The following is a 14,768-nucleotide window of genomic DNA, read 5'->3' on the forward strand; positions in this document are numbered from 1 at the left end:
TGATGGATCGAGTCTTCCGCGGGCAGATCGGTCGGTCCATGGAGGTGTATGTGGACGACATGGTCGTAAAGTCGCAGACTGTCGAAGATCACGTGCGAGACCTCGGCGAGGTCTTCCACCAGGTGCGCAAATATAATATGCGTCTCAACCCAGAGAAGTGCGTCTTCGGGGTGTCGGCAGGGAAATTCCTGGGCTTCATGCTGACTGCCCGAGGCATAGAGGCAAATCCAGACAAGTGCGCTGCTATTGTCGAGATGAGAAGTCCCAAAAACTTGAAGGAGGTTCAGCGGTTGATGGGGCGGCTGACTTCTCTAGCACGTTTCCTACCCAGGTTGACGGAGAAGGTTAGGCCGATACTGAAAATCATGAAGAAGCAAAGTGCAGAAAAATGGGACGATCAGTGCGAGGCGGCGTTTCAGAAGATAAAGGAGATGATTAGCAGTCCCCCCATAATGTGCCGACCGATAGAAGGATCGCCTCTGCAACTATACCTGTCGGTATCAGACGACATGATCAGCGCAGCGTTGGTACAGGGAGCCTCGGAGCAGCGACCCGTTTATTTCATCAGCTGGGTATTACAGAGCGCAGAAACGAGGTACCAGCAGATAGAAAAGATAGCCTTGGCGCTATTGACGGCCGCGCGCCGATTGCGCCAATACTTCCAGAGTCACCAAGTGATTGTCCGTACCGATCATCCTATTGCCAAAATACTCCGGAAGCCCGACTTAGCTGGTAGGATGATCGCCTGGTCGGTCGAATTATCCGAGTTCGGTCTCAAGTACGAACCTAGAGGATCCATCAAAGGGCAACATTTGGCCGACTTTGCAACTGAGCTCCAAGGATCAATCCCCCTATCGGAACATATTTGGACTCTCTTCGTGGATGGGTCATCGGATAGGCGTAATGCTGGAGCAGAGATCGTCATTGAAGGGCCGAACGGCTTCACAGTTGAGCACTCCTTGCAGTTCAAGTTTAAAGCCTCGAACAATCAAGCAGAGTATGAAGCGCTGATCGCCGGGCTAAGGCTAGCAAAAGACTTAGGAGCGGCGAAGTTAAAATGCAACACCGATTCGAAACTTGTGGTAGGACAGGTACTAGGAGAATATCAGGTTAAGGATGATTTGCTGCTCCAGTACTATCACAAAGCTGTTGAAGCCATGAAAGAATTCGAAGAGGTGACCATCCATCACATCCCCCGAGCGGAAAACACCAGAGCCGACAGGCTATCTAAGCTAGCGGAAGGAAAAGAGAAGGGCCAATTGAAGACAATTATCAGGCAAACCCTGATGAGACCTTCAGCGGGAGAGTGTGCCGCAGCAGATCGGACGGCGGATTGGATGAGAGAGGTGCGAGAACTCCTAAGGAGGTGCGAGACCGGAGAAGAGATCAGACCGACGGAGAGACGACGAGCACTCCGATTCGTGATCATCGGAGAAGATTTATATAAGCGAGGCTTCACCGCATCGCTCCTTAAGTGCCTATCAGCAGACGAAGCCGAGTACGTCATGAACGAGGTCCATAACGGCATCTGTGGAATGCACACCGGTCGGAGGACGATGAAAGCGAGAATACTCCAAGCGGGATATTTTTGGCCGACCATGGAACAGGACTGCGAAGCCATGATACGCAAGTGCGAAGGATGTCAAGCCCATGGAAATGATGTAAAGAGGGCTCCGACCGAGTTACATAGCTTAACAGCTCCCTGGCCGTTCGCTCAGTGGGGCATGGACATTGTCGGACCCTTCCCTGTAGGCCGAGCGCAAAAGAAATTCATACTTGTGGCAGTGGACTATTTCACGAAGTGGGTAGAAGCAGAGGCATTGGCTAACATAACCGCTCGACATGTCCACTCCTTTGTCTGGTGCAACATCATATGCCGTTTCGGCCTCCCTCACACGATCATCACCGACAACGACCGTCAATTCATCGACAAAAAACTGAGGGACTTCTATAAGTAGGTAGGGATAAGACACGTTACCAGCTCTGTCGAGCATCCCCAAACCAATGGCCAGGCTGAGGCCATGAACAAGGTTATAGTGGCTGAGTTGAAGAAAAGGTTGGGAGAAGCCAAAGGAGCATGGGTCGACGAGCTACCACAAGTCCTTTGGGCCTATCGGTGCACGCCTCACGGGACGACGGGAGAATCTCCCTTCAACCTGACATATGGCACTAACGCCATGCTGCCAATCGAGGTAGGGGAGCCGACCCTTCGGCGGGAAATGCAAGATCTCGAGGTGAATTGCGGACGACTGCGCGAGGAATTAGACTGGACGACCGAGCGAAGAGAGCAAGCAGCTGTGCGAGCTGAAGCATGCAAGAGAATGGTGGCTAGAAGGTATAACGCGAAGGTCAAACCAAGAAGCTTCGTCAAAGGGGATTTAGTATGGAGGAAAACCAATGGCGCCCGAAAGAAGTCAACACAGGGAAAGCTAGCGCCAAACTGGGAGGGCCCGTTCCGCGTGACCGAGAGCCTGCGGAACGGAGCCTATCGGTTGGAGCACTTGAGCGGTAAAGAAATACCCAACACTTGGAACGCGTCACACCTCAAAATGTATTACAGTTAACTATGAATAAAATGAGCGTTTCGTGCAACTCCATCTAACGATCTGACCGACGGGGCTCCCTACGGGACCCGAGCAAAGCCTGACCGATCGAGGCAGGGACTTCCAAGAGGAAGTCCCACTCTGTCAGCACCGATCCTAGCGATCTGATTACCCTACGGGTAAACGAGTGACACGAGCTGTCCTGGCCGATCGAGATATTACATCTACGATCTAAAACAAAATTAAACGCGCAAAGGTCTCCTTCCGATACAGTTAATAAAGATAACTATGCGAAACTTCAAGTTTATATTCGCTACTGAACGCAGGCAACAAGAATAACAATAAAGTGGCCGATCGCCAGCGCGAAGGATAATAAACAAAGTACGGCCGATCGCCAACGCGAAGAGTAATAAACAAATTGCGGTCGATCGCCAGCATGAAGCAATAAACGCACGAAAATAAAGAAGAGCTAGTAGGCGAAATAGAAGGGCATCTAAATACTTACACAAGTGTTTGTCAAAAAATAACCTAATAACCGATCGAACGCGATCCACCAAAGGGACGATCGTGCGCGATCGGTTATATCAAAATATCCAGAGTCAGATCGTCGAAGCGTCGCTGGAGCTTGCGTAGTTCTTCGGCGGCTTCACCTGCCTTTGCTTGTTCCGCTTTTGCTCGATCGTCGGCCGCCTTCAGCAGTCCAGCACACTTGGCATGCTCAGCTTTAATGCCGTTTAGCCGGTCGAACTGCGCCTTTAGGTCAGCCGCCGATGCCTTCACCTCGTTAAGCTCAGTCTTGGCCACCGCGAGCTCCTTCTCCAAGTTCTCTATCCTGCTCCGGTCGGAGCGAGGAAACTTAGTATACAAGGCGGCAAGCCTAAGGGCAAGCTCCCCGGCGGTTCGAATGGCTTCCTCTTCGGACACATCCTTCAGAGCGTCCGTCACTCGAGGTCCCAGCTGGAGGGAGACCTCTTCGTCAAGGCGGACATCACCGCCGAGGAAAGCGCCAGCCAGGGAACCAGATGTCTCCCCTTTCTTCTGTTTCTTAGAAGGCCGACCGGTTGGGGAGTCGTCTTTCTTTGATTTTTTCCCTTTGTTCGCAACAGCAGCAGCAGCGCCAGAACCGGGAGGGTTCACAATGAAACGAGGCCTTGAGACGGCACCCGAAGACCCGGTCGGAGCAGTGGTAGCTGAAGTGGCACCACCTTCTCAGCGGTGTCCTCTCCCCGTCGTCGAGTCTTTGCGCGAGCCAAAAACTCGGCGTTAGGAGCGGTCGTCCGAGCCATTATATCTGCAAAATAGCAAAGTAAATAAGTTAAATGCGATCAATATAACGATCGGTAATATCAGAACAACTAACCATAAACCGCCCTCGGTAAATCCGGGGAGCGGAGGCATTGGATCAGCGGCCGTGGGGGGATCTTGTCGGGCAGGGTCTTGAGGACGGCCAGGTCAGCCCGCTCGGCCGGGGTCAACCGCTCTTCAGCCCAAGCATCAGTAAGAGGGGGGAACGCCGTCCAATATAACGGAAATTTCGGACGATCCTGCTCATCAAAAATATACCTCCTCCCCTTGCCAGGAATCGCAACCTTAAAAAAGCCGGTCTTGAAACCCTTGTAGGAAGCGAGATAGAGGGTGAGCAAACTCTTGTTCGCCCCGAGGAACGAAACCCAACCCTTCGACGCCGTCGGTCGAGTCTTGTAGAAATGAAGGAACAAAGGCATGGTGGGTGTCAGGCCGGCTGCCCGACATAGAACGTCGAACGCTTGCATAGACGCCCACGCGTTCGGGTGTATCTGCGTCGGTGCGCACTGGATCTGGCGGAGAACTGTCATCTGCCAATCGGCAAACGGCACGGTTAAACCCAAATCATGGAAAAGGCAGGCGTACACATAGAAGAAATCTAGTTTCGCCTCTCCCTTCCCGTGGCACACTCTCTCGTTGCCGGCACATACTTTGACTATGAGGAGCCCATCCTCTACTTCCTCGCTGAAAATCCTGGTCCGCTCGACCAGATCCCCCAGGTCGTTGCCCCATCGAAACCTTGTCGCGAGTGTGCGCGGCTCATAGGGGGCCCAGTCATATCCTAGTATCTCCGGCAAATCGGCTTCATCCCCCTCGTTGCGAACGTCGATGCCTATGACGTCCCCGCTCTCGTCAGAAATAGCGACCTGCTCTACCGCCTCAGCGACCGATGGCTCGGCCTCAGAGCTACCACTTAGGAGGATTGGAGAACCTGTTGCGCTCGACACTCCCCCGAGCGAAGTCCCCGACTCGGACGAATCAAATAAGGCGGAAACCGACCCGGCGCCCCCAGACCACCCGACCGCTCCACCCAACAGACCATCTGAACTCGATGCACTGGAAGACATTTTTACCTGCAAGCAACAGAAGACGATCGGAGATTCGGCTAGAAAGAGAAAAGAAAACGTGAAAATAACGACAACCACACAAACCTATTTATAGGGGGGACCATGTGACACGTGGCAATACCAGAACCCTACGATCACATTCAGATAAACGGTCCATACTTCGCGACGCTTCAAATCATAACTGTCGGACACGATCCACGAGGCAATATAACCATTGAGAAACGCCGGCGGTCAATCGGCACCACGGTCCCGGAAAAACCTCCTCGCTTCATTTCCATCGCTCGAGGCTGGGGGGGCTTGTGTACTATATGTCCCATCGGTCAATCGACCAAAGACAATATTCAGGAAGACCATCGGTCCTACGGTTAAACGAACAAACCACGTAACAACGTTGAATGGCTCGTAAACAAACTGAAACACAACCGGTCGAACGGTTGATAAATAACAGCCACGTAGCATCGTTAAAGGACCATCGGTCGAACCACGTTCATATCCATCGGTTCATCGGTAAAGTAGCAGCGATGGACCTTCTAACCTCGAGGGCCCATCGGTTCATCGGCAAAGTAGCAGCGATGGACCTTCTAACCTCGAGGGCCCATCGGTTCATTGGCAAAATAGCGGCGATGGATCTTCTAACCTCGAGGGCCCATCGGTTCATCGGTAAAACAGCAGCGATGGACCCTCTGAAGTACCTGGCGGCTGATCGGTAAAACACAGATTGTTATCTTGTTGAAAACATAACGTCTTTAACCCAGCCAAGCGGCCATCGGTCGCACGGTTAAATAACTTAAGTCATTAATTAACGATTTAACGAGTCTATAATCTTCATTAGAGGGTCATTGGGCCGTGATTAAGAAACCCTAATTACAGGCCCATGTCGAAAGCTATAAATAGAGCCCAAAGGTAGGTTGGTAAGAATCTTAATTTCGCATTTATTACAGCAGATATTCTTATACGCCGATCGGCCCTTTCTGACTTAAGCATCAGAGTACTTTAAGACAGGTACCCCGATCGTCTCCCCAACCGATCGAGTTAAGGAGTGGGTTTCGCTGAAGTTACAGGAGTGGAGGAAGGCAGCGCAAGTCGAAGAGGTTCTTTTAGTAGGCTCTTGGCCCCTACCCCGAGACATACACTAAAAGAGATTTCTTTATATAATATAATAGTATAGATTATAACTGTAATTAATTATATAAAAATAATAATAAGTTACATTTTAAGTAATTGACCTATTAATCTATCTATGCATCGGATATTCACTTTTACTTTTTTACATATTTTATTTTTCAACTTTATCCATACTAACTGTTTTCTAAATTAAAATAATTAACCTACAAATTTTATCTTTGATCGTCTTGTTTCTTTTAAAAGAAAATTAATCACTTTTTAAATTAAAATAATTATTTATAATAAACAATTACTTATAAAATAAATAAAAAGATTAAAATTATTTTATATACTTTTATTTTAAAAAATTAAGCTGCACATAATGTCGATATTTCACATGTTGTATTCGCATTTTTTAATTTTTTAAAAATTTAAAATTAATAATAAATATATAATTTTTAAAATAGTTGTTAAATATAAAATTAGAAAAAAAATAAGATATGTAAAAAGAAAATTTAAAACAAAAGAGATTTCAAAAGAGATTTGTACAATGATTAAAAGTAAATTATTTATAAAATAATTAATTTTTAAAATAACTAAGGGTAAAATGGATATTATGAAATGTGGATGGAATCCCCTTTATTGTTTTATATAGGCTTAATTATGATTTTGGTCCCCTAATTTGTTGGGTTGGTTCATTTTGGTCCCCTTATTATTTTTTGGTTCAATTTGGTCCTCTAATTCTTTAAAAGGTTCAATTTGGTCTCTGCCGTTAAGTCAACTTTAACACCGTCTCCTTGACCTGCCACGTGTCATTTTGTGGAATTTTCAATTTTTTTTAATTTTTTTTAATTTTAAAAAAAAATTAAACTGCCACGTGTCACCTTATGGTTGTGACACGTGTCAATTTGAGATTTTTTTATTTAAAAGAATTTACTGCCACGTACAATTTTGATTCAATTTAGTCCCCCAGTTTTTTAAAATGATTCAATTTTGTCCCCTCTAATTTGATACCAAATTAGTAATTAAGTTTAATTATAACTTATATATACATATTAAAATAATTTTTATTATATATATAGATTAAATTACTCCATCTAACTATTAAAATTATTATTATTTTTTACATGTATAGAAAATTTCAAGTGAAAAATGTAAGAAATGAAATAACATGAGTATTTAGGGAGTGATTTGATGTATAAATGGTAAAAAATCATTTTAACATGAATATATAAATTGTAATTAAGCTTAATTATTAATTTGGTCTCAAATTGGAGAGGACAAAATTGAATGATTTTAAAAAATTGGGGGACTAAATTGAATCAAAATTGTAAATAGAGGGACTAAATTGAAAACAACCAATGTTAGCTTGACACGTGGCACAATCGTGACCTACCACGTGGCAGTACATTTTTTAAATAAAAAAATTTCAAATTGACATGTGTCACAACCATAAGATGACATGTTGCACTTTAATTTTTTTAAAAAAATTTTAAAAAATTATTTTTTTTAAATTAAAAAGAAATTGAAAATTCCACAAAATGACACGTGGCATGTACGGAGATGGTGTTAAAGTTAACTTAACGGCATGGACCAAATTGAACCTTTTAAGAAATTAGAGGACCAAATTGAACCAAAAAATAATAAAGGGACCAAAATGAACCAACCCAACAAATTAGAGGACCAAAATGATAATTAAGCCTTTTATATATATATATATATATATATATATATATATATATATATATATATATATATATATATATATATATATATATGAAAAAGAAAAAGAAAATAACTTGAATAATTTTTAATAATTAATTAAGAGGATAATAATTAAAAACGAGGAGAGTGATGTATGTAGAAATTTTATAGATTACAACTTTTAAAATTCATAGAAAATTAAACCACATAACAAATTTAACCTATTTATTTGTTAAAAAAAGTTACACATAGCTTTAGATGAAAATAATTAGGAATAATTTAACCTATGAAAAACTTTAAATACGCATATTTTTTCATCCCATTCCCATTATATTCCATTATACTTTCATAATTCATGTTTATAAGATTTGATTATCTAATTCATAAGGATCAAGAAAAGTCATTAATTTCCTTTAAAAATAAAAAGAAATAAAATTAACTAATTTGTTTGATGCAGTAAATATATCTTAAATTTATATTCTACTAAAGTTATTATTGTTATTAATATTTCTCTTTTTATTATAATAGTTGGTTAACGTTAATATATATATATATATATATATATATATATATATATATATATATAAAGTTCTAATTTATAACATGCAAGAATCTTATAAAAAAAATCAAAAATTAAATCAAACATATCTTACATCACACATACTAATCACACATATTAGATATGACAATGCGTTGTAATCGAAATCGCAACGAGATGACGAACAAAAAATTAAATTTTCAATCATAGTTTATTTTGAAAAATTAAGGAAAAACAAAAATGATAAAACAAGGTATGTGAAAAACCAAATTTTGGATCTGAGAGTCGGTTACCTTTAACGACCGTCCTAAGACGGTACTTTTAATTAAATGTGCAAAAGTATGTGGTTTTTTTAAAATATTTATTTTCCCCAAAAATAATAATAAATGAATTTACAAAAGAAACAAAAATATTTTTTTTTTAGTTTTTTGGGACCGACAAGGATTAATCTTCGCTCCTACATATCTCCATTTACAATGAAGAATCAGGGTTACGTAGTTATTTTACAAAAAAAAAACTATTTGGAAAACTAATTTGAAAAATCATTTGATTTTTTTTTTTATATTTTTGAAAACTTTTTTATTAAATTTTTCGTATTTTGAATGATTTTAAAATTGGTGTTACGCGACTGTGAGTGACCGGAGAAACACTTGAAATAAATTACTTTTTTATATCTTTTATTTTTTCAATTTTTTTAATCATTTATACATTTTTAATATTTTTTTAAAGTTATTCAAAAGTGGATGTGGATGTCGTGAGTAACAAGATAATACATAATATTCATTCCATTGTTTTTTTTTTTCATGCCTCCTTGCATGGTACATATCATACACACATTCACATGCATGTGTAGCATCTTGCATTTTCATGTCACTTTGCATAACACATAACATGCATCAACACCACATCTTGAAAAAAAAGTTTCACTATAATAAATTCAAAATTAATTGTTTTCCAATTGTTGTTAATAAATTCATGGAATCTTGCCAAAGGTGGAAAAAAATAAGAGGAGAAAATAAATCATTCTTTGGTCAAATTAGTTAGTTGAATAACTATTTTTTTTAATGAAAAGTGGCATGCTTTTAAAACATTGCTCTAATATGTGTACATGGAATTGCTCAAATTCATTTCCTTTCCATCTCATTTCTCATCACATTACCTCATAAATCTTTGTTTTGTATTCCATGGCGATCATCATAAAGGGGGCATGTGCCCTAGAATGAATTTAAATTGAAGTGCGTCTTTGAACACAGAAAAAAAAGAAGGAAAAAAAAATGAAGAAAAATATGTTAGACTGAAAACCCAAGAGGGCGGTCTAGGCAAAAATTAAGATAACAAAAAAAAATAATAATACAAAAAAAGTAAGAGTAAACAAGGGGCAACCTCTAATGTGTGATTGAATTTTTTTCCTTTGGATTAAAGCTTTTGAAATTAAAACAATCATGAGTTGAAATGATGTGTGGTCATGTTTATTTATCAGGAAAAAAATGATCTTCCTTTGTTACCCATTTTGTTAAAAAATCAAAATTTCTTTCTAATTACCTTAAACAAGGGTCACCTTCCCACTGAAGTTAACATAATGTTTGCATCTATTTCATTTGACTTGTAATTCACCAATAAAAAAAATCAAAAAGTTTGGAAAGACAAAAAAAATTGGTTATGCAAAAAAAAGAGAGAGTTGGAAATTGGAAAAAAAAGTGGTGAACAAAAGTAGTCAAATGAATTTTTGGTGCAACGTTAGATAAAGACCCTTGTCCTAAATAACCTTTATATACCATTTATTTTGAGCCTTCACTATCCATTTTTTTTTATTTTTATATCCCTTAGCCTTGATCACAATACAAGCCTAATAAAGTCCACACAAATCAATACACAAATCAATGATTGGTTGTTATTTTTTCAAAACTTTAATTTAGAAGAAAATATTTTGTCATGTTAAGAGGTTTGTAAAAAAAAAAGATTAAAAAAGTGTTCAAAGATTTGCTTTCAAATACTGGGGCAGTTTATTTTTGGTTGACATATTTCCATCGAGATCAAAATTAGCACGAGTAGTCAAATCAAGGTCATGCCCTCCCATTCTTTCATTCTTCATGTGTATCCTATCATATTTTCTGCTTTGAGCCTAAACTTTGATCAACCTTTCTCCAACCATTACTCATTAATCTCACCTTGAAATAAATTGGGGAGACGTTCCACTTGTTGTTCCTACATTATAGTCGGATTACATTGGGGCAACTAGTATGAAGTCTCCCATTATTTTCAACATTCTCATGTTATCAACAACTGGGACAAGCTCAAACATATTTTGCACCCTAAGACCAATCTATATCCTCAAATTGGGACAAATTTTGAAGTCTCCATCTTTTTTGATCAATAACTGGGACAAGCCCAAACACACCTCATGTCCTGAAGTTAACTCTTAACTATCAAATTGGGAACTCCTTAGTCAATTACCTCATCTAATCCCTTCCAAGACCTTTGGAAATTTTATGTATGTCACACAAATAGTGTTCAAAAAGTAATGATACAGAAAAGAGTTTTGCAATAAGCTGATCAGACCAAAGAATTTTTTTCAAAGAAAAAAATCAAGACAAAAGGATTCCATAAATCTAAAAATAACAACATATTGGGGATCAATTGAAATATAAGTTTCATTTAATGTAAAAAGGAAAAAAATATACGAGGGCATGCTTCATGGATAAATTCATATCCAATCATACATACATCATTCACGTTTGTGAAAAAAAATATAGCAAAGTGGCTTTCATCATGCATTTATACATTAATTCATACATCAAAGTTTCAACTTGGTGCATGTAAAAACAAACAAATCATAACATGTGCATCATACACTAATATTGTAATAGTGTTCAAAAAGAAAATTCATTAGTCATGCCAACATTATCTTTCACTATGCATGTTCGAAATAAACATAACAACATTATCACACATCATAATCCATGTTAAAAAAAATACATAGCATGCGTCAACATTTTTATGCGTATATCATGTAAATGTTAGAAAAAAAAAGTCATAACAAGCGTCAACATATTCATGCCCTCATAAAAAGAAAATTTATAACATGTGTTAGCATCTGCATGCATTCCTACACATGACATCAATTGTCAAACAAAAAATATCCAAACATGTATTAGAAAAATTAGGTTCTATGTAGTATTTGGTTCAAAAAGAAAAAAAAGTCACATACATGCCAACATATTCATGCATATATCATATTAGCATATTCATGCATATATCATATTAGCATATTCATGCACATATCAAATTATGTTAGCATATTCATGTATGCATGAATCATCTAAATGCTCAAAAAGAAAATTCATAACATAACATGTCTTAATCATCATGTATCATGTACATGCATCATAGTTCTTTTTTATTAAATGAAAAAATGCTTGTCACTTTTACGAATCGAAACCATCTTCATTCATATGAGTGGTTGTCAAATCTTTTCTTTTCAAAAAAAAAAATGAAAAAAATAGTAATATACCTAATTTTAATCATCATGCTTCTCTTATGATTCAAGGTTTCCACACCTTGTCAAGGTTTCCACACCTTGTTTCTATATCAGTCAAGGTTTCCACACCTTGTTTCTATGTGAGTCAAGATTTCCACACCTTGCCAAGGTTTCTACACCTTGTTTCTATATGAGTCAAGGTTTCCACACCTTGTCAATATTTCCACACCTTGCCAAGGTTCCCACACCTTGTTTCTAAGTGAGTCAAGGTTTCCACACCTTGCCAAGGTTCCCACACATTGTTTTTATATAAGTCAAGGTTTCCACACCTTGCCAAGGTTCCCACACCTTGTTTCTATGTAACTCAAGGTTTTCACACCTTGCTAAGGTTTCCACACCTTGTAGCTGCCTTAGTCAAGGTTTCCACACCTTGTAGTTGTCTTAGTCAAGGTTTCCACACCTTGTTTCTATGTTAGTTAAGGTTTCTACACCTTGTTTCTAAGTCAGCCAGGGTTTAAACACCTTGCCAATGTTTCTACACATTGTTTCTATGCTAGTCAAAGTTTTCACACATTGCCATCATTTTTACACATTATTTTAAACAAAGTTCCCACACAAATCCATCTGAGTCATATCTTGGTCTTCATGTTTCTAACCTGAGGCAACTTTTTTTGGTTTCATATTATACACTTACACATGATTTATTAGGAATAAACATGAGTCTCTTTCATTCATGCATTCATAGAATTCAATTTGACTTTCACATGTTGATTTTATATTATAACCCTCTTCACATAATGGTTACAAACTATCGTTTGTATATCAGCCCTCTACGAGACAATGTTCGAGTTTAGGTTTTCTTTTGGTATATCAACCCTCTATGAGGCAATGATCGAGTCCAGATTTTCTTTTGTTGTATCGACCCTCTGTGAGGCAATGGTCGAGTTTAGGTTTTCTTTTGCTATATCGGCCCTCTGCGAGGCAATTATCGAGTTTAGGTTTTCTTTTGTTATATCAGTCCTCTGCGAGGCAATGGTCGAGTCTAGTTTTCTTTTGGTATATCGGCCCTCTACGAGGTAATGGTCGAGTTCAGATTTTCTTTTGGTACATCGAGGCCCTCTGCGAGGAAATGATCATCGATCTCTTTAAATCAAGGTCCTCTACGAGGCAATGGTCATGGATTTTTTATGTCACATTGGGACCCTCTACATGGTAATGGTCACTGAGTTCCTCCCGTCCGGATGGAGACCCTCTCCTTGGGTGTGGTCATGTCTATCTTTAAATATGTTTGACTCTTTTTCACTTATTTTATTTTTCTTCTATATTTCTTTTTGAAACCCAAACGAAATTAGTGTTTTTATCTTTACTTATCTTTTACTATGATAATATGAAAAATTCACTTTCATATTATCTAGTCAAATCTAAGTAAAGAGGGACAACGGTCAACACCTAATTTCGTCCGGGTAAATGCATTTGTTTTGTTAAAAAATCATAAATCATAAATAATAAATGTATTAATATAAATATAAATAATAATAAAATAAAATAAAATAAAAATATGTTTTTATATGTTAGGTTTTTAACTTTAATTATACCATGAAAAAAAGAAAAAAAAAGAAAAGGAAAAAAAGAAGAAGGAAGAATCTAAATTATTTTTAATTGTCACACCTTCTTCATGAACCCAAATGTTTTATACATATTTTCACCCCACTGCTTGCTATTTACACTCCATAAACAATATGTTATGATTTGATCACGATCTTTATGTGATGGAAAGTGTGATTCTAATAATTACAGACAATATTTCGTTAATAATTATAATCAATACCGTGAATATTATGTGACCATCTAATTTCTATAATATGTTTCACCAGGCCCAATTACTTCCTCATGTATTTTATTTATTATAATTAGATACTAGGATTTCAGTCTTACCTCAAGATGCCTATATAAGCACAAAATTTCTCCAATGCAAGACACAGAAAACAATTGGAAAAATCCCTTTTCTTCTTTAATACCAGAGCACACACGCAAAATGGGTCACCTTATTATCCTGTTAGTCAGTGTTGTTCTGTTCGTGTCCCTGAAAGGTAAACTCTTTTTGCTCCTAATGTTATTCATGGTTCTCTTATAATATCAAATGTATGAAAGATTGACCTGTATGATTAGATGTGTTTGGAGTTCGCACATTAGATGATTTTGGATTTGTCATTGATATGCTCAGCCCTTCTCTTTCCTCTTATTTGGAATGCCGTTTATCTTGATAATTAAAAATGTATCTTTCGTAGGCTTTAATTCTCTGTAAAAAAAAAATAAAAAATTATATTATTTCTTTTATATAAGTATTGAATATCATGTCAAGTCTTGAATTTGTTCATAGGTTTTTAATATAAGTATTGATAATCAAAACACCCCTTCATAGGTTTTTAATTCTTTTTTTTAAATTAATAATAATAAAAAATAAAAATTATAAAATCATTTAAAATATTATGTCAAATATTGGATTTGCTTGATAACTAAATCTTTTATTATGTAGAATCTCGAGTTCTCTTGATATTAAATAATATATATGTATATATATTAAATAATATATATATATATATATATATATATCTAAAATTTAGAAAAACATCAAACAACTTTTTAAAGAACTATGTTATCCCTGATTTTCCAAATGAAAATATGTAGGAGCGAGATACAATCCTTGTCGGGCCCAAAAAATAAAAAAAATAATTTATTTTTTAATCTTTATTATTTTGTATGTGTTTTTTATTTTGTCTGATTTTTTGGGGAACAACACATATTTTAAACATCAAATTATAGATTGCAGACTTAATTAAAGAAGGAACGTCTTAAGATGGACGTTGTAGGGTGCTAATACCTTTCCCACATGTAACTGACTCTCGAATCCAAATTTGGTTTCGAAGATCATTATTTTTTAAGGTTTTTTTTATAGTTTTCTATAATAAACTATGGTGGCGACTTCTTTATTTTTTTTTTAAATTATTTTCGCCGTTCCGCCGCAATCT

The sequence above is a fragment of the Vigna unguiculata genome, chromosome 3 (genome assembly GCF_037176805.1).
Source record: "Vigna unguiculata cultivar grain cowpea cultivar isolate G323 ecotype 2 chromosome 3, ASM3717680v1, whole genome shotgun sequence".
NCBI classification, from domain to species: domain Eukaryota; kingdom Viridiplantae; phylum Streptophyta; class Magnoliopsida; order Fabales; family Fabaceae; genus Vigna; species Vigna unguiculata.